Here is a 20,110-nt window from a genome sequence, read left to right as displayed (position 1 = left end):
CAAATTTGAACAGAAATATGGCAGTTTCTATACTGTCATCCTTCTTATTTCTATCTACCCACATCTATTTATATCTAATCCATACAGAAAAATACTATTCTTATATAGCCAGACAAGAAAATACTTCACTCTCACCTAAACCTCAAGGAGGTTTTTGGGTCTCAAGGTGCAGAGAATTTTTCAATTCTCTCACTACTGTTATCAGCCATCAGTCTAGACAGACTTCCAGGATTAACCATCCTGTCTTCCAACTTTCAGGGCAACTTCATGCAAATGAATTCATCTCTGTCTGCTACTATTCCTCATCTGTAAAATGGACAAATGACACTCACTATGCTAATTCTCATGCATGTTCCCAGGGATAGTTCCTCCTTGTAGATATCAAAGATGAAATAATAGAGCACAGTGTCACTTATTCTCCAGCTAGTATCAAAAATCTTTTATTTAACAACTACAGCTGTTTCCAAATAATTTTTGATTCTGCAAAAGTTCCCCTTTTTCTTTGTTGCTGTGTATGTGTCCCACCATCAATTACACCTGCACTCATCAAAAATGGTGCTGGCCATTGGAAGTGCAGCATTCAGAAAGGAGGAGAGACAATTCTGCTGTGCATATGAGAACAGGCTGAATTGTACTCCGACAAAATATATTATAACCTCATACATAAGCTTTTGCTTCTTGCTTTGTTAATAAGGAGATACGATAAATATACATGTAATCAGATACTTCAATTCAACCCTTATTTTCCCTTATAGAGATTACGGCTCCCCCCTCCCATGACATTTGTAGGCACCCAGATGTCCAAAAACATTTTATTTATGTTTATATTCCTTTCTTTCCCCCCACCCCCATTTCCCTGAGTACTTATAAAATCTGTGTTTCTGCTTTAGTGAGCTTAGTTGCCTAAGATTACTATACTAAATAATCCGGACTATTTTCCAGAAAATGATGAATGTGATACGGCATGTTTTCTAAAATAGAATTTCACTTTCATACTAATCTCAGATTGCATGTGGACAGAAGTTATACAATCTTATTTTATTTAGGTACTTAAAAAAAAAAATAAACGCTTAATGCTTCTAGAACTAAGGCACCTCATCCCCTCAGCTCCCTAGGCTATTATTTAAACATGAAAATTTTTTATCTTTCATTCTAAGGTGAGAAACTGTGGAACAATCAAAACAGTTATACTACACTATAATTTAAAAACTCTACTTATTGTCAAAAGCTAGGTTGCCAGTTCATTAGTGCTAGTTTCAATTCAGCACCTCCTTTGCTACGATTTTAGTGGCAAACACATAGGGGGAATTTATTTTAAAGTATATTCAGAACAGATTTAATTATTGATAACAATAAATGTGGAATTTAAAAACACTCAAATACAATTTTCCCTAAATAAAAGTAATTTTTATGAGTTTAAAAGTCATATTTTTTTAAAAATCCTTTGTTTGATTGCTATCCATCCTGTTTGGTGTCTTTTTGATCACTGAGCTCCCAGCCTTAGAGAGATATCTGTGCAACTTCAATTGGAGCCTGGAAGTCAGCTCTTCACAGCTGACAGATTGACTATTGTCTGTGGCATGTTTGCAGTGCTAGTGCTTATCCAGACTATTGTGTTGCCTTCCTGTTGCCTTCCCCTAGAACTATTAAATTAAACCCACATATTTACACATATTACCATCCAACACAGCTATCCCACTCACAGTGTTGAATAAGACTTAATAAGTAAAATTACAGCTCAGTTCTGTCTTGCACAGTGAAATCATGATAAAATCATTTCTGACCTTTATTTTATGTATGGAACATTGGATATTTACCCACATTTCAGTACCTTAAATAAATTCAGTGTATTTTTAGTCCTTTAAATAAATTGATGTCACTTAGGAGCACTTAGCTACTAAGTTTCTAATATAACATGAACTTCATTTACTTCTGTTGCAACAAGATAATTCAAACTCCACTTTACAGTGAAAGGAGCTGCAGCTGTCTCAATAAATTTAAAGTTTGGATTGTAACTCTGCTACAGAGTCTTCATAACACCACACTTCATGCTTATAAATAAAGCTTCTATTATGCTTTTTAATGTTATCCTACAAAGACACAGACAAACACTAGGTACTATGTATTCCAGTAGCCTAATCCAGCATTCCACAATAAGCAGCATTCTTCCTGCATCAAATAAAGCAAAGCAAAAGTAATTTTTGTTGATACAAAGTTAATTATATTAATTAAAAATCAAGCACAGAAAGTACAACATGATGCAACATAAACAGTAGGTAAGACAGGTCTGTGCTTCCTCAGTAGATTTAAAAATGCAGCTAAACAAGGAACTCCAGTTCCAGAAACTGCATTATTTTAGGCATCTACATTCCAGGTCTAATCAAAAATAAAGCCATGACTTTTCTGATCTACCTATGGCTCTCAAAAACAATAGATAAGATACAACATGAAATTATCCATTGTCGAGCAGCCATTTGCTGCCGTAAATTTCATTCCACCCATGCAAGGGAAAAGCAGCTCTAGTGCCCTAACCGCGGGCACTGGCATCAGCTCAGCTCCCAGCTCAGCAGCAGCACAGCTCTCCTAAACCCCAGGCCTTCTTGTACATCATTTGAATCACACCAAAGGCTGGTTTGGCCTCCTACCCCCAGTACTTAGAGCTGGCTGATGAGGCTGCAACATCCTGCAAGTTCCATACTATAGCATCTCTTTATTACACGTTCCTCCTACAGAGCAGTCTTACCCTTCAGTTCCAGTGGCAGATGCTATTGGCATTCTCTCTGAGGTTTAGTATTTGGGGCATATTTTTCAAAGATTATTTTATCACTGAGTCTTCATGGACAATAACTGTCCTTGCATTCCACTACAGTAAGGGTCCTCCTATTTATTCCTAGTATTGATATCACCTGCTAGACTCATACAGCTAACTCTACATTTTCTACTTTAAAGGAAGTTTCTGTCTCTGGTGGTTAAAAATAATACCATTAAAATATGGCTAGAGCTTGAAAGAGCACCAACCCGTGAGTTTTCCTCATAGATTTGTCTGGAAATTTGAAAGCTGATTATCAATATTTAAATAATCAATGTCAACAGTAACTTTTCTTGCAGATAATATGAACACAAACATCCATCTAGGAAAGCAGCACTTAGCCAAAATTCTCTTTGTGATGGAGAAGCAAAATAGCAGCAGAGAGGAGAGAGAGAGAGAGGAGTTAAAATGATCCCCTCAAAACCAAAACAAGTATTTTCAAGTCACCCTGATCCTTTCTGTAATATGCAAAAACCTCCACCTCTTAAAAGCTCCGGAGTGTCTCCCTGAAGGATGCTGGACTCCTGATGCTTCCATACCAGACATCTGCCCTGTGTTTGAAGACTGCACATGGGAGAAAGGGAGGGAAATATTAGGCAAAAACATAAATTGAAAGGCACTTTTAATAAGTTATTAGAGAGAAGGAATACTGAAATGCTGGTATTTCCTTCACATTTACTTAAACAAAAAGCTCAATTAAAAAATGCTTGGAGCTGTGACAAATTCCATTCTCAGGCGCAAAATTCAGGTTTGGCTGGCTACACTGTACACAGGCTGTTGGCTTTGACTCACAAAATCTCTCTGAGCAAACAGAAACTAAAAATGCTAAGTAAGGTAATTTCCAACTGTGATGATTAAAGACACATATTCCAGGGTATAACAATGCAAATAGAAACTCGAAGTATACTAACAACATACATTACACCCCTAGGTAACTGAAGCTTGTATTCATTTCTTAGTGGAGAAATAGACAATGGAAACTGGGAAAGATTTTATAAACAAAACAATTACCAACAGTACACTCCTTGTTTTCATATGCTAATAATACATCCAGTACCCAGAGTGCTGAAGAAACAACTGAAGTCATTATGAAAATGAGAAAAATAAAAGTTAACTACTGACAGGGCCCTTGAAAAGGAAAAAAGAGCTGAAAATCTTGTGTGATACAGCTCTTACTTGCATAGTGAGATATCAACAAAAAAACATGAGGCTACTGTCTTAGAGGATGTTAGAACCCAAAGGACTGGCAATATGGAGACTGATTGCATCAGTTTTTTCAAGTGGATACTGTCACAGGGTAAATTGTCTCCATATACAAAGTGTTAATTTTTTACTCACTAACACTGAAAGTTAATTTTTAACACTGAAAGTTAATATTTTACTCTGTAACACTGTCTATATGTACTGTTCATCAATCTTAAAATAATGTTGTTAGTCAAAAAACAGCTAAATAAAATTCTTGAGGAGAAAGAACAGTCAGCTATCTCAGCAACTAGTCCTTTGTTCATGATCAGACCTAACCTATGTTTTTTGCAACATTTTAAGATCACTCATCTTTCCCTTTTTCTTATGGATGGGCTTTATACCAAACAACTTCCTACCTTCTTGCCTACCACATGCCCACAAAATTATGCCTTCTGGTTCTTTTCTTGGCACTTGCACACTCACTCCTCTTTCCAGTTCAAATTATTTCAGTATTTCCAATTAGGCCTCATTTTCTAGAACTCAAATTATTTGATTAATCTTCTCCCAGACTCTGCTCAGGTGAACTCTATTTCCTTAGGGCATTTACCCTAGTGAGATGCAACACTTCAACAGAGGACTTACTCCTGGATAAAGAAAAAACAAGAAAAGATTATTCTGTACCTTTTTATCCCTCCTGGTATAACATTTGGCCTTTTACATCAGGAATTCTTGAGAATTATCATCTAATTACTTGTGCCCTACAGTCCAATTGTGTATTCATGATTTTTGTTAAGTGTAGAACTTCAATCTGTCACTATTTATCTCCTAAGAATTTTTTTAATTTCTTAAAATAATTTTGTGCTCATAAAATTGTGTCCTATGTATATATATTCCCTCCAAGTTCTAGGGGCATTTTTAGTAAATCAATTTGGTAAGCACACTCTCTATTCTATCATCAAGGTCATTAACAAAAAAACTGAAATGAAGCAGAATGAGTACAGACCCAACAGACCGTGGCAGATCTGCATTCAATACAACCATTTCATTCTGACAGACAATCATTAGCAACCACCTACCAGGCACAGTCATCCACCAAGTCTTGCTCCTACTCTACAAAAGTTTTTTTCAGGTCACATTTCTTCCCTCGTTTGAAGTATTATAGCAAGAAACACTGCCAAAGAACTCACTAACATGAAAAATACTAGTAGTCACACTTTTCTTGTCAATTTGCTGGCCTTATTGTTATGTTACAGAAGGAAATTAGACTGGCATGATGATTAACTCTTCCTAAATTCATCATGCTTGTGCCTCATGTTCCTGTTGTCACCCTGAGGCTTATACTTTCTGCAAGAATTTGTTCAAAATGTGGAAGACAGGAGACATGAAATTATAGACCTTTCCTCTAGTTACCCACCCTCTTTACATTTTCAAGTGTTCCAGCATCTCAAAGGGCATCTAGCTGTACTGAGATAGCTTCCATCATTTTTTTTTCACTTAACCAGTCAAAGGATGCATGTCATCAGGATTCAACCTAATAAATAACTTACCCAGTAGGTTTTGCATACTAAAAAGTATACATTTTATTTCCACCTTGTGCAAACTGCTGCTCATTTATACTCCTCTTCCACTTACGTTTTAAGGTTATTTCCATAGTTCTTACTTCTAGTCCATCTTACAAAACCGTGCTGCCTATGGAACCCCCATTAGAGAGCCCTGGCTCTATGGCTGCTAGAAAGGTCAGGACACGGCCCTGCAGAAGGAAGGGGCACTTCCCACTAGGGTGGCCATCCCTACTGCAATGCCAACACAGGAGAGCTGCACTAAGGCAGGAACAGAACCACAGCTCTGCAATCCACTTAACGACCACACCAGCAAGGGGAGAACAATTACCAGATCGTTTGCAGCATATTAGCGTCTCTTCCGTGTCCACTAGGAATCTGTCTCTACAGCCAGCCGGGCAGCCGGGGCTGGGTTGGATGGGACACACAACATACACTTTGTTCACAAAAATTCAGGCATAAACACTGAACAAGGGATTGCAGATAAAAATAAAAACAGGATTAAGCCTGAAACAAATGAGCCTGCAGATACGATGGCTCTCACAGTGTTGACAGCACAGCACACAAACCCAGCAACCCTCCTGTACATTCCTACATTGTTGTACTATTACTTTTAAAACGTTAGTAACTTGCTGTCCTTGCCCAAAATTAAACTGGCAATACAATACCCTTATTATAGCATATGTATATGTGGCAATTTAAGATGTAAATATTTGATCACATTATTTTAAAACAGTAACAAAGAACAGGAAGAAAAAAGTTTAAAACACATGAGTTAAAGATAACTAATACCTATGTTTTCTTAAGCATATTGTAGGTTATTCACCATGCACCCAAATTGTTTATTTCCTTTTCACAAGAATTATACAATGATTACATAAAACTGAAAAACTGTTCATTATCTTTCGTGTATACTAAGCATACTCATAGCCTTCTAGCCCTTGCCTTCATTGAAGTTTAATCTTCCCAAAAATATCAGAGACCAAAAGAAGTAAGATAATGTAATACAATTGCAAATTCATAAAAATACTTTAGATGCAAAAGTATCTACAAAATTAATCAGTTCCCATAAGATTATCCAAAATTCATCTGACATTGCATAATTTTATGACAATACTTTATAAAACAGCAGAACAAAATCTAACAAGTTTAACATTAAAAGAAAAAAAATAAAAATACTGTTTGTGTAGGTGAATGTAGCAAATGAATGCTTAGCTGTTGGGGAGTATCTGAGTTTATCTCACTAAAAGTGCAAAAACTAATGTTTTTGAAGGAGGAAAAATATCACAAATATGCCTGCTTTATGCCCCTCAGAAGGAAATGGCTAAAACACTGATTTATCATGACTTAACAAGATACTGACCACCAGCTGAACTGCATTAACTGACTAATACATTTCTAGTCCAATTACCCTGAGAAGCAAATCAACTTAGTATAAAGCACTAGTGAATTAACTATATATATTCACAGTGAAATCTCAGACAATATAACATAAGAAAACTTACACTGGAACAGGTCAGTTGCTAATTTACATCTTATCTCATTTGCTGATGAGATAATGTAATTTACAAGGACAAATATTCAGGCTTCAGCTGGTGGGATTTCAGAGGAGAATTTTATTTGTTTACTTATTTGCTTTTTTACTATAGGCGTACTAAAGGATTCATGTTTGGAAAGTAGTAAAAATGTTACAAATTATATTAATCTTGAACACTAATATTAATCACTAATTACAACTAAATCACTAATGAGATAGCATTTTACTAGCCAATTTGAAGTGGGCTAGCATTCAGTATATTTTGGAACATATTAAATACTGTTTGATTTTTCTTTATTACTAGCTCTCATTACAATAATTTCAACTCAGAGCTCAAGAACTTAATGTGTTTAGGAAAATTTTCATAAGAGGCATATCACCCTGCAGACTTTGTATTTCTGCCTCATATATGTGACAGTTATTAACAGGAAAAAAAATCACATTGATGCAGGCTCCTAATATTACCTTTAAACTTGGAAAGAAGTAAGAACTCTCTCCTACTTAATTTACTGCCTACTACATGATAGTATGTGAATACAACACATCTGCTCTATTCACATTCCCACTGGAATACAATACAAACACATACTTAGTTTAATAATTCTTTTAACATAATTTGAACAGTTAGTACAGTCTGTATTTACAATGCTTGTTTATGCTTAGTTTTAGCTGCAAGCCCAGTTGCATCCTGTCTGTATGGTCAGGACCCAGAGCAAGAAATAATTACTGCTGATTACTGTCCAGAGAAAGCCTGTTCTGTGAAGGTGATCTTTGTAATTAAATCTAATTTTGTCTCATGTGTATAGATATGTGTCCAAGTTATACTAGCAAAATCATTTGCTAACTCAAAAGAATACATTGTAATGTTTCATTATGCTACTTCACATATCCTCCAAGAATTTCCACCCCAGTAGAACGTAACAGATTTTAAAACTATTTCTGTAAGAAGACAGACAGTTCAAGATCTGGTTCCTCTTCTCACTGAACTGGGAATGTGACAGCACCGGAACAGCCAGAACACCCAAAATTTATTCCGAGTTCTACACTAACATCTTCTGACAAGCCAAGCCTCTGTGCCCATCAATTCTGGCTATTTATGATACCAAAGTTAATTTTGTTGAAATATCTGCACTGAAAGACTCAAAACAGAATTCCAGTAAAAAAGAAAAGCTGAAAAGCATGTCCACAACTGAGTTCACCAGGATTAATTTGAATTTTCAATCAGTAAAAAGAATTCTGCCTGCTTATTCAGCAAAGACAAGAAATAAATCTTCAAGCCCTTGCTGGTCAGAGGAAGCCTTGTTTGTGGACATCCCTCACAAGCAGCAAGGGAGCGGTGCCATATAAAGCAGCTGACCCTGACTACAACACACACATTACTATGCCTGGGTAACAGCTACATACAATTTGAAAGGGAAGCCTGGAATGGATGCTGATGTACTAAATACCAAGTAGAAATGAATGTAGTAGTGGCCTGGTTCTCATTCCTCTAAAATTTTAACTCTTGTCACCTTTTCCACAGTACCAGCCAACCAACAGCTACTATTTTAATGAATAAGCTAAATATAAAGACATTACTGAAGCAAAATAAATTGTGCATACTCTTTTCTTAAGTATTTACCAGTCCACCAACCTCCTCTCTTTTGTATTTACTTCCCCTTTGATAGATGAACAGCTTTGCAAATGAAAATAAAATGGCTGCAAAACCTGCAATGAGCAAACTCGGTATTAAGGCTCACAAATGTCTGAAATCAAAACACCTGACTCAAATTCTTCTGAATTTTCCTTTGTATTTTAATTCTCCTTACTGCAAAAGATACAGAAGAGTTGAGTAAGCAAGTGATGTCACTGGACTTTACAAAAGAGGCAGAAATTGCATAAAGTGTATGCAATGCACATCAATTTATTTCCCAATTACGTACATAGTAGATATTGTTGCTTTTTGTTATTACATCTTGCAAATTAACACCATTTTAAACATGCATTCTAATACTTTGCCCAGCAATTCTACTTGATTATCTACTAGGCAGAGTTATATTTCTAATTAAAACATAACTTAACATGCAATCAAGTGACATATAAAACCTATGTCATTCATAACACAAAGCTTTCACTGTTGGTATCCTAGCTGCATCCTGAAATCTGAAGGTACCAATAAACAGATCTTCCTGTTATGCCATTCAATAGGAATAAAAAGCTCACAAGGCTGAAATTTAAACAACCTAAGAAAGCAGGACTGATTCCAGCTGCAAACATGTCTGCAATTCCAGTCATGGGTTGCTGCCTAAGGCAGCAACAGTCACTGAAATCACAGAAATTCCCTCTTGGTAGAAACTTCTGTCTGCAAGAAAGAGGCTACTCTAGTTGTGGAAGCAGAACTGATATGATTAAAAAGGAGATAAATCCTGCTCTACATTATCTTGGTCTAAATTCCAAATAATTTTGGCAGCACCAGTATGCATTGAAAAAAATCTTAGTGCAACAGAGGAAAAATTTCCCTAATGACCCTTTTAAAGAATCTTCAAAGCAATTCTGCCCTAAAAATATACAAAGTACTTCCTCCAGCACAGGTTTCTTTATAAAAATGTCAAATGGATTTTTGGCAGTGATAATTTTCCTACTTCAACTTTCAATTTTCAAAACTATGATTTCTGTAAATGAGATAAGTCGTGACATTAAGTCCAGGTAAGCTTAAAGGAAGGATTTGGCATTGCATTTCCCAAAGAAGATGCAGATGACAGACACACACACACACACGCTATATCCTCTGTCCCCAAATTCAGAAACCAAGACATTTAAGTGAATGCCTTTGAGGCAGAAGAACATTGTTTTCCCACTCTAAAGTCAGCTGGATAATTATACCCTGCAAGTACTGCTAAGCACTTGAAGGAACTACTAAGTAATTAGACTTTGCAGGTGTGCCATTTATTTTGTAAAGCCCAAATAGGAGGAAAAAAGTTGACACAAACACCTGTTTGACCATTAGCTTTTTTGGGAAGCTCTGACTAATATAAAAAGTCACAAGTGTCCATGTTTCAAAAGCCAGAATTCCAGTGATTAGCTTTGCCTAGACTTACCTATGTCATGTTCCATTAATATTATGTTTCTATCAGATCAATAATAAAATCCTTTGTGAAAGCTGATTGCAAAACCACTGAGAAATACCAGCTACTGTTCCAAACACACTTTTTTTTTCAAGGAGTACATTGTGCTACTTTTTCTATTTCTTCTGAGGAGGCAAACTGCTTATGAGAGGAAGAGTTAAGAACAGCACTAGTAACTAAGAGTCTTCATGCTGTCCTGAGTTAGGGCACCCAGGGATAATAATATAAAATGCTGGCCTTCATTAAAAGAGACTGAGGGTTTATCAAAATCAAGAATTTTTCCACAACCTCTTTAGAGCAGCCCAGAATTGGCCTTCACTAGTTCTTAACAGATTCAAAGTCATGATCACTGCTTCTCATTTATGTGGTAATATTATCAGTCGATGGAAAATTCCTTTCGTAAGCAGCCAAGGCAACTTCTCCCCACCCTGACAAAAAAAAAAAAATCAACATATTTTAAAACCCATGCAAATCAAACCGATTGATTTTAATAAAATGGGGAGAATTGAAGATCCTTTCTTTCATTTGACACCATTTCCCTCTATATTCAGTAGCTGTTTGGGTTTTAATTTTTTTAAGAACAAAGAATGTTGGCAGAATTAAAACTGCATGACTACACACCTAAATAATGGGAGTGGGCAGAGGAAAAAAAATTCAAACACTAATTTATGTGCTAAAATTCTATTTATTGCCTATAGTCATCATGTGGGAGGACAGATATTGGATCATTATTGGGGAAAGTAAGGGGCAAGATATTTTTTAACTGTTTTTCAGTTTCTATCACCTGTGTGCAGTCCAAAACAGCAGCTGCATCTCACTTTGGCATTCACACCAGAAAGCACTGCCATCACCTCTTTCTATCAAAGTGGTTTGGCAAAGAAGACCAGCAATGCAGAACATCCCCGTGCAGCACCAGCAGCTCTGCTGGGGCAGGCAGGGCCTCAACCTGGATATCTCCTTAGAAATACACACATGAAAAGCAACTATTTGATCTTCATCCCACATCAAAAGATAACACTAGAATTAAAAGTGACTATTTAAAACAAAAGTGACCTGATTTAAGTCTGGGACCAGTGTTATAAGAAAAATATTACTACTAGATAGAGAAATAAGACTTCTTCCTCCCCGTTGTAACCTAAATTAGGTATTCACCTCTTCACAAAATCCTATTAGTTATACTTATAGGCATAAATTATTAATGTTTCTATATTTTTTCATATCTCATGACAACTCTGACTCTGAAGACAAAAGGATTTTTTAGAGCCTTAAAAAAAAAAAATCTCCCAAAGAGATTATTTTTTAAATCTCAATGCATCTTTTCTGTCTTATCAAAGAATGAAAAGTAACTGACAATGCTATTCTTGAAAAACATTTATGCAATTCAGTCTGCTTAACAGCTGACTGCAATTTAACAAAATTTCGTTTTGGCCTCCTTCTTTGTTTATATCAGTGACAAAAGAGGAAAAAAAAAGGGAAATCAAACACGTTTAGTTGCAGCCACTATCTCAGCAACAGGCACATTATACAATGCCTTGGTGACTTCCTGCTTAGGAACCCTACTGAACTCTTCTGGCACATCTGAAATTTTGTCAGTTTTATAAGAAGAAAAAAACGTGCTGGCTCCCTTACTCTAATTCTTCTGGCCTGCATAATATCTAAGTTATGCTATGTCCTACTCACAATTAGAACTTGTTTTGAATATTATATAATGTGTGAGAATAATCTATTTCTTGTACAAAAATTAATGTTTGTTTAATCCAAGATCCTGCATAATTTATTAAACTTAGAATAAGAATTTAATAGTTTGGTTAAGTCCTCTTAGAAAAATGGCTTAATCTAGACTAAATTGTCACAGAAATATTCTTCAAAGCAGGAGTTACTCTGTTCACAGCTGCCGCTGCTTATCAATACAGTTGGGCAGCAATTTGCTGCACTCCTTTCCCCCTGAGCTGGTGCCTCCAATTCTCCAGTCTCATGTGATGCCATTCTTACCAAAGGAATTTATTGAACACTCCAAATGAACAGCTCACGCAATTAGGAAAAAAGAATGCTGAAAATGAAAGTGATAAACAAGTACATCAGAGCCACAGAATAAGTGAGGTTAGACAGGATCCCAGAGGAGGTTTATCGCCAAACCTCACACCAAAAGCATGACTAAGAGGTCAGATCAGGTTGGTCTGGGCTTTATCCAGTTGGGACTCAAAATCCTCTAGGGATGGTAGACTGGATTGCCTCTCATTCAAAGGCACAGCTGTCAATGGAGTGTATCTTCAAGATATCTTCCTTAGCACTAGTCAGAACCTTCCCTGTTTTAATTTATGTCCATAAATTGATAAGGCACTTCACATGCTTCCTGAGGAAAGCTCCTATGTAATGTTTATGAGTGATTTTCATTCATGAGAACATTAGTTTGACTGGACAAGTGAAGACAATTTTATGTCTCATTTAAAGCAGAGACATATTAACAATCCCATATCAGCTCAATAGGCTGATATTACACAGAAAGACTGAAAATTTAGTATGCAGAAAACAAGAAAATGTCACTTAGAATTCTCAAAATTCACCTCAAGAACAGTATTTCAATTGTTTTATTGAAGTAACAATAAAAATCTGAGAGCTGTTAATAGTCAAGACCATTCCCAAGAACAGCCAAAGATGAGTATCAATTTGTTCACAACTTTGGATAAGAATACATGCTCTGGCATTTAGTATATATGTCCTTACTCAAATTAACTCCTGACAAGCTGGGATAGGAAGGAAGAAAGCCAAGAAACAACCTGGAATATTGTTTGACATTTTTTACCGATACCATTAACCTAAAGTGGAACAGTAGAGATATGAGGGAAGAGCTACACCTAAGACAACCATTTTCAGACCTACTAGAGACAGGTACATTTGAAGTAGAACAATACTAAAACAAGTTCATATTTGATATTTTCTGTCTAGAAAATCAAATTTTAAAAATCCAAGTATTTTTAAACAGACTAGGATTAATTAGAAATCTAAATTTAGGCTTTGGATTCTTGTTCAAGCAACTTTAAATATTTTTTATTTATTAAGCATACATGAGATAAAATATATCAAAGGCTAAAATGTATTGACAAATGGCATATCAATTCTAACTCCTGTACAAGCAGTACATGCATTCCTTATCAGAAGAAAAAGAACAAAACAAATTTGTAATCCATATCTGAAGTACTATATTTCAGAGCAGAATTAAGCAATTCAGTTGAGCATAACACTACAATAGTCATACATTTTCTATGTTTTCTCTCCCAAAACCTACCAAAATCACAAGCATTCCTTTGCAGAATAATCCTGAAAAATAAGATTTTCCCAGTACTGCTGCTTTTGTCTAGAAATGTTTCTGGAGCTATGCTGTCAGAAAAAGCAACTTCAACTTGAAAACATCCCTCTTTATCCCTGAGCCTGAAAAAGTCTTTGTTCTAGTGGAGATAACAAGACTCTACCATCTTCTGCCTGTGATTGCTGCTGGTTCTATCAGGCAAGAATCTAATACAGTGGAATTGCCCAGGTACCTCTCCAGGCTGCAGCTGCAGTATCAGACAAACAGGCAGAGGAGAAGCCATCACATGCAGAAAGTGAAAAAAGGAAAACATAATGGGTAAGTGGCAAATATCTTAATTTATATGATAATTATACAGCTGACTATCACTGCTACAATTATTAACAACAGTATGTGGACTGATTGAAGAAATATATTACTAAATTAATTAAGCTACCTTTTATCTCTCCCAAAAATGAAGAGCCCTAAAAGAAAACACATTTGCACAACAGATCTTTCTTAAAAGATGGCTATTTCCATAATAAAACTACAGTCTTAAACCCAGCTAGTTTTTGCTAACAGGAAAGAGAGATTCTCTTCTCCATTCTCTCCTGAAGCAATGCATTTTAAGAGAAGTATCTAAAGTGAAGTTTTCCCTGAAAAATCTGTGGAAATTGTCTGTCTTCAAGAAAGTAAACAAATTAGGAATATCACCAAAAACACCACTTAAATGGAAACTGCAACATTGCCAAACTCACACAAAATAATTTTTTCCTGATTCACTCTGAGAAAAATAAATAAATCTCTATTTAAAATCTGTCAAGCATCCATAATCAAAGAACCCTACAGATTTTGCTGGCAATGCCTTTTTTTAACATACTTCAAAAGTATTTACATAAACTCACCAGATACCATCTGTTACAAGTACTGCAGAGATTATTGGGGTAAGTGTCCATAACAGACATGAGAGTGCTGCAGTTTACCATCCCAATGTTTATGAAGTTTTGCTGTCTATTCATTAAAGGACTTTAGATGCAGCATAATGAAAATGTTTTAATAAACAGGAGGAGTAAAAAAAAAACAAAAACAAACAAAAAAAAAACCCTTTTTTTTCCTCTTTTATTTTCCCTCTCCTTCCCCTACACCATGGCCTATTTTCTTGAATAACATGCAGATCTACTGAGGACATTAACCTGTTTCCATGTCACAGTAACAGCCCATGTATCAACATGCTGAGATGCATTAGCTGTTGTTTATTGATTCATTTTTAAGTTCACTGTACTGGGAATACAAACTGGAGGATTATAAAGTCTTTTGCTATCCTCTGCTTTGTGACACATTTTACTGATTAACTATTTCCCAGAAAAAGTTTATTTCCATGTTTTGTGGAAACACTTACAGAAGATTCCTCCTCTTCAAACAATCTCCCACATCTGAATCACTCTTACATATTTTTAGTCCATTCATTATTTTCAAAATTCAAAATGTAATAAACCACATAGCATTTTTTAAAAATTAAACCGTATGAATTACATCCACCAAACAGTATCTACTACAAATACTGGTTAACATTAACCAAGTATGAGAAATAAACAAGCAGATAGGATAAAAAAAATGCAAACTTCTGATATGTAAACTGTCCCCACCACACACATGATATGCACCATGTACCTCAGCATAACTTTTGGTGAGCCAAACTGTCTAATGAAAAAAGCATTCTAGTCAAGACACTAATGTGTGGCCACTGGTTATGACAGTTCATCCTATCTGCTACTACCTATGAACCAGCAGTCACTTACTACTTATTTGTAAAGCACATATTCAAACACCCCTCTTTTGTGCCAGTTTATGGCACTAAATTGTTTATACTTATATATATCTAGCAAGCTTGACTACATTCTAAAAACAGGTATCTGCAAAAAACCCACATTCACTGCTTCAATTTAAAGAGCATGGGAAAGCAGCTAAAGTTTAACTGCCTGAATTTTCAGAGTTGTAAAAGACAAAAGGGAAAAACAATTCCAAAAGCCAGACTTCTAGCCTCCAAATTCAAGGACTGCTTGCTTGATTAAATGCACACATCAAATAAATTACAACAGAATGTAAAAAGTCAGAGTTTATTGCAAAATAATTAAAAGATCACCAGGGTTCATGTTCTGTCACACTTTTAGACAACCACAATTCAATGAAGTTTTATCTGTGTTAAAAAAAAAAAAAAAAAAAGAGAAAGAAAAAGAAAACTAAACCAAAAAAATAAAAGAAAACTAAACAAAAAAAACCTCCAAGCATTCAGGTATTTTGCTTTCAACAACAGAACCCTTGAAAGATGAGCACAGTGCCATCAAAGGAGTGGGGAAAAAATTACAAAAGAGACACAGCTCATGTCCTCTCTACTAGAAATGCTATGCAAAAAAGAAAATACTGCCCCAAGAGGGATGCTGTAGCTGATGCTCTCCAGGGGGAGAAAACAAATTGCACCAAGGATACACCACACAGCATAATCGTACACCTTGTTTCACTAGTAACTTGTAATTTCTTTTGGTTGCCCACAGAAGCATATGATCAAAACAGGTTTCCCACCAATACCTTTTGAATCAGTTGGCCAAATTTCAACATTTTGAAATAAAACCCCCAGAGGTCTCAAAAATAACCTATGTTCCTATAAACTACATGAAAAGTAATGGTCAGGTAGTGAAAAAATACTCAATTTGCTCTCACAGTGAGGGGAAAATAGGAAAATCACCTCTTTATATTTGATTTGGCAGCAGATCAATCCATACAGAAACAGTGTCTGTTGATATTAGTCGAATGAGATTAAGGATTGGAGGAGAAGGGATCAGGAGATAAAAAGACAATCCAAATACATACAAATGTTAATTTTATTATTTCTGTAGCTCACAGAAACTGTGACTTGTAGACAGTAACTTTATAGCCTTAGAAACAAAGAATCACTTAACCAAGTATTTACATTTGTTGACCACCTGCTCACTAGGTTGCCTAGAAACATCTTACCTCAGAATGAATGGGAAAATAGTTTATGAGCCCGTCTGAACATTTCAAATACTTTTTGAATCTATTTTATTAAATCCATGCAAATGGTTTTCCATTACGCTTTTTTACAGCTTTAAAGCTATCAATGAAAAAAAATAGTAGAGGAGAAATAAAGATAACATACTCTAAACAGGCTTTCATAGATAAATACCAACTTGGATACAACATGTAGAAGTGTTAGTGGGATGACTCAGCTCCTAATGATATTTTATTTAAGTTCATTTGCTTAGCAGCAGCCTGATGTTGTTAATAACTCCCAATAGGCTACTTAGAGCTGTAGATTCATTTTCCCATTAATGGCAGCAAAAAGGTTCTTTGTTAATGGTTTTAGGATAATGCTGGGTTCTGCCATATGGTTGGATCTGTATGAGGGTTTCTCATGAGAAGCCAGAGAGTGTAAGAAATTGTTACTATATTTAACTGCAGTGTCCTCACACGCACAGCAGACAACTGGAATGGACACTGTTCTAATATTTACAAGTGCAAATGATGTTCAATATTTACTGCATGTTCTGTTTAAGAGGACTACAGGGACCTTAAACAAGAGAACATATGGATAGATCAGAGGATTCGTAATACAATACTGAGCTTTTCACCTCTAGGTCATTGGTTCAAATCTAAACTGGTCGGTAATGAAGGCAAGCTATTATCATCTGACAGCCCTGGCCATTGCAAATTGATTTGTCAGGCTCAGTCTTGCTCTCATCAAACTCAAAATTCAAAATGTCAGTTTGCATTTCTGAAAACAACCTCAGCAACATAACAAAAAAAATGAACAAACAGAAGTAATCTCTTCCTCCTCAGATACCATCTCCAAACCAGATTCTCTGGAGAGTGCCAGAGGAACAGTGAAAATTATAGCACTAGTAGCACAACACATCATTCTCTGGATAAAGGTTACTTCTGACTCCCAGATACCAATTATGATTTCCTCTGTACAAGTACAAAGCTTTCAGAGCTTTTATTAATAAAGAAAAGACCAATATGCAGGTCTGAAATTTCATAGTCCTGCTTAAAGATCTCTTTGGATACCTTGTTCTAAGGTGTGTTTCTTAAGGTTGAAATTTTGAAGAAAATGGTCATAATACTCTATAAAAAGAATATTAAATTTACTGCCCATGTTGTTATGATGTATTTGTAGTCAAAATGTTTAAACACCTCTTGTAGCAGCAACATTGCATAATATTGCTTGAAGACAGCTTTAATTCAGAAATGGATTTATTTACAAGTTATCAAAAATAATACTAGAGAAGCCATATTTTTACAGTATCTCTTCAAAATCATGTTAGAAAAAGTATGGATTATGCCATAACAGTACATCATTTTCCACATGCTTTCGTAATTTAAACAAAAATGGTTTTAAGCCTCAAAACCACATTCAGCTCTTTCCTTTGCCTCTTACTTGCTTGGGAGCAATCGCAAGAAACACTCAGCAAGTACCACAGTTCTCCATTTCACTAAGCAATCAGTGCTACAGGAGTGAATACACCAATTTTTAATGCAGTACCTTTAAGATCATCTTTACTTCACAAACTTAGGGCACTAGACAACAAAATCTACTGAAAATTTTACACTCTATGAACATGAAATGTTACTCCTAATATTTGAGACTACAACAGAACACATACAACTCACAAATCTTGGAAAGCATCAAAAAAGTAAGAGCCTCTTGCAAGTTCCTTGGTTTTTACTGAGGTGCTAATAAACTGAAGTTTTTCCTTCCTTTTCCAATAACTGCAGATATAAAACACTTACTGCAACTTTAGGAAAGGCCCAACAGGTTAACTTCCCAGCTGAATGACTGTACATAGGTTCTGCAAGCTGAGTAATCGAGCTGGTATACAGCCTATTCCCATAAAACCAGAGCAGCACAGCCCAGCCATATCCTAGTCTGGCCAAACATTAGACCCATAGTGTCCCATAGACAGTGGCTGGTGAGATGCACCCAAACCTACCCAACATTCCCTGGTCCCAGAACAAGAAACTCCATGGATCAAGTGACATAACAGAAAAAGAGAAGACATGAACTGCACAGTAAACTTGTATGGCAAGAGACACAATAAGAGACTGACTACATTGTGTCATTTGTCTTAGAAAATGTCCAGATTACACCAGGATGTAGACTCTGGCTCCTCCCAGCAGTCTCATACACAGAGCATGAGCCTAGGGAATGGGGCTTCCTACAGATGAAGGGAACAAGGCAAAATCCTAAACACTGGGGATTGCCTACTACTTGACTTGCAATTAACAGGACCAATAGAGAGATCCAAACAAGCCAATCAAAATTCTTTGACAGTCAGTAATAAAATTTCATGCTGTTCCTCTCTGCCATCAAGCACTGCATATTTTTTCTAGGGAATGACCTTCAGTGACAGAATAGAAGATAGCTTTGGAATTGTGCCTGCAGCCACTATTGACAGAAAAGAAAGAAATTTAAAGCAAACAAGAAATATTTCAGAGAACGAATTAAAATAAACTGTTTGAATAAATGTGTGCAGAACATATGTCAGGAAAGTGAAGGATGTATAAGGTATTCAAAAGTCTGCATAAGAAAAAATGAAAATACTGCTAAGCTCCACAGGTATCAACAGGTATGTTAATTATATGACAGTTTTGTTGGTTCTGAAGTTAGGTAAGCAAATTTTAAAAAAACCACAAAAACAAACAATAGCTGTGACTTTTAATTGTTCTTTCATCTTCTTATCTAATTTTTTTTCTTTTTTTTATATCATCTATTGCAATTTGCATGGCTGGACCAAAAATGATTCTGGATGGACACAACTGTTTTCTACACATGTATGTTTATAGAGCCATCAAACTCAATGAGCCTTTCAAGGTAACAAACTTTTTGAAGTTCCACAAACTGGGAAATAAACATACTTTCTCTTCTATGCACTGTCAATAAAAACTTGGCCTAAGAAGGCTTAATCCCTAATAACATCTCCAAGACTACACAGAGAAGGATTTAAATTCCCATTATCCTTTTTAACGAACTTGTGACTACAGTCTCAAAATAGACAACCCAGAACTGAGAGAAGAACTGGCATATTTCTTACCTGCAATGCATAAAAACAATGAACTGAAATGTTTTACAGCTGCCTCCAAAATGTCTCAATTCTCTGGGATAACTAAATTTGTCTGCACTGGACAAATCAGGCACACCCTTACTCCTCACTGCACCCCAAGAACACTGGGGCAAAAGACTTCATAGGTGACATTACCAGGTGAAAAAGAAACAAATAAGCAAAAAAATAAAGCTCCTATTTAATCCAGTGTGAATGATATGCAACATGCTTGATTAGATATGGTTTTGATTAAGTGATGGAATAGAATTTAGAGACTATCCTATCTAATTAAACTGCTATTATTTCTATCACTTCCTAAATGAGGACAGATTTCAACAGGCTGACAAATGTTTCTCAGCCCATAAGATTTTTTTCTAATTATTTTTAAGAGCTGTCATATTCATGGTGAGCTGTGTTACCTCACCAGTTGAGTTCTCGGCACAGCATTTCGTTCCTTTACTCTTGAAACAAACACAAGACTATCTATGTTGCTGCCGTTTTCCAAAACTGTTAC

General features: G+C 35.7%; 1 protein-coding gene across 4 annotated transcripts in view; it reads right to left on the bottom strand.

Annotated features, from left to right (window-relative positions):
• Window positions 1–20,110, bottom strand: part of USP54 (ubiquitin specific peptidase 54) — a 93,711-nt gene that overhangs the window by 72,529 nt on the left and 1,072 nt on the right. The window lies entirely within an intron of this gene.

Source organism: Lonchura striata, chromosome 6, assembly GCF_050655825.1.
Source record: "Lonchura striata isolate lonStrDom1 chromosome 6, ASM5065582v1, whole genome shotgun sequence".
NCBI lineage: Eukaryota > Metazoa > Chordata > Aves > Passeriformes > Estrildidae > Lonchura > Lonchura striata.
Note: the sequence above shows the minus strand (reverse complement) of the source record. Positions and strands in the feature narration are given on the sequence as shown.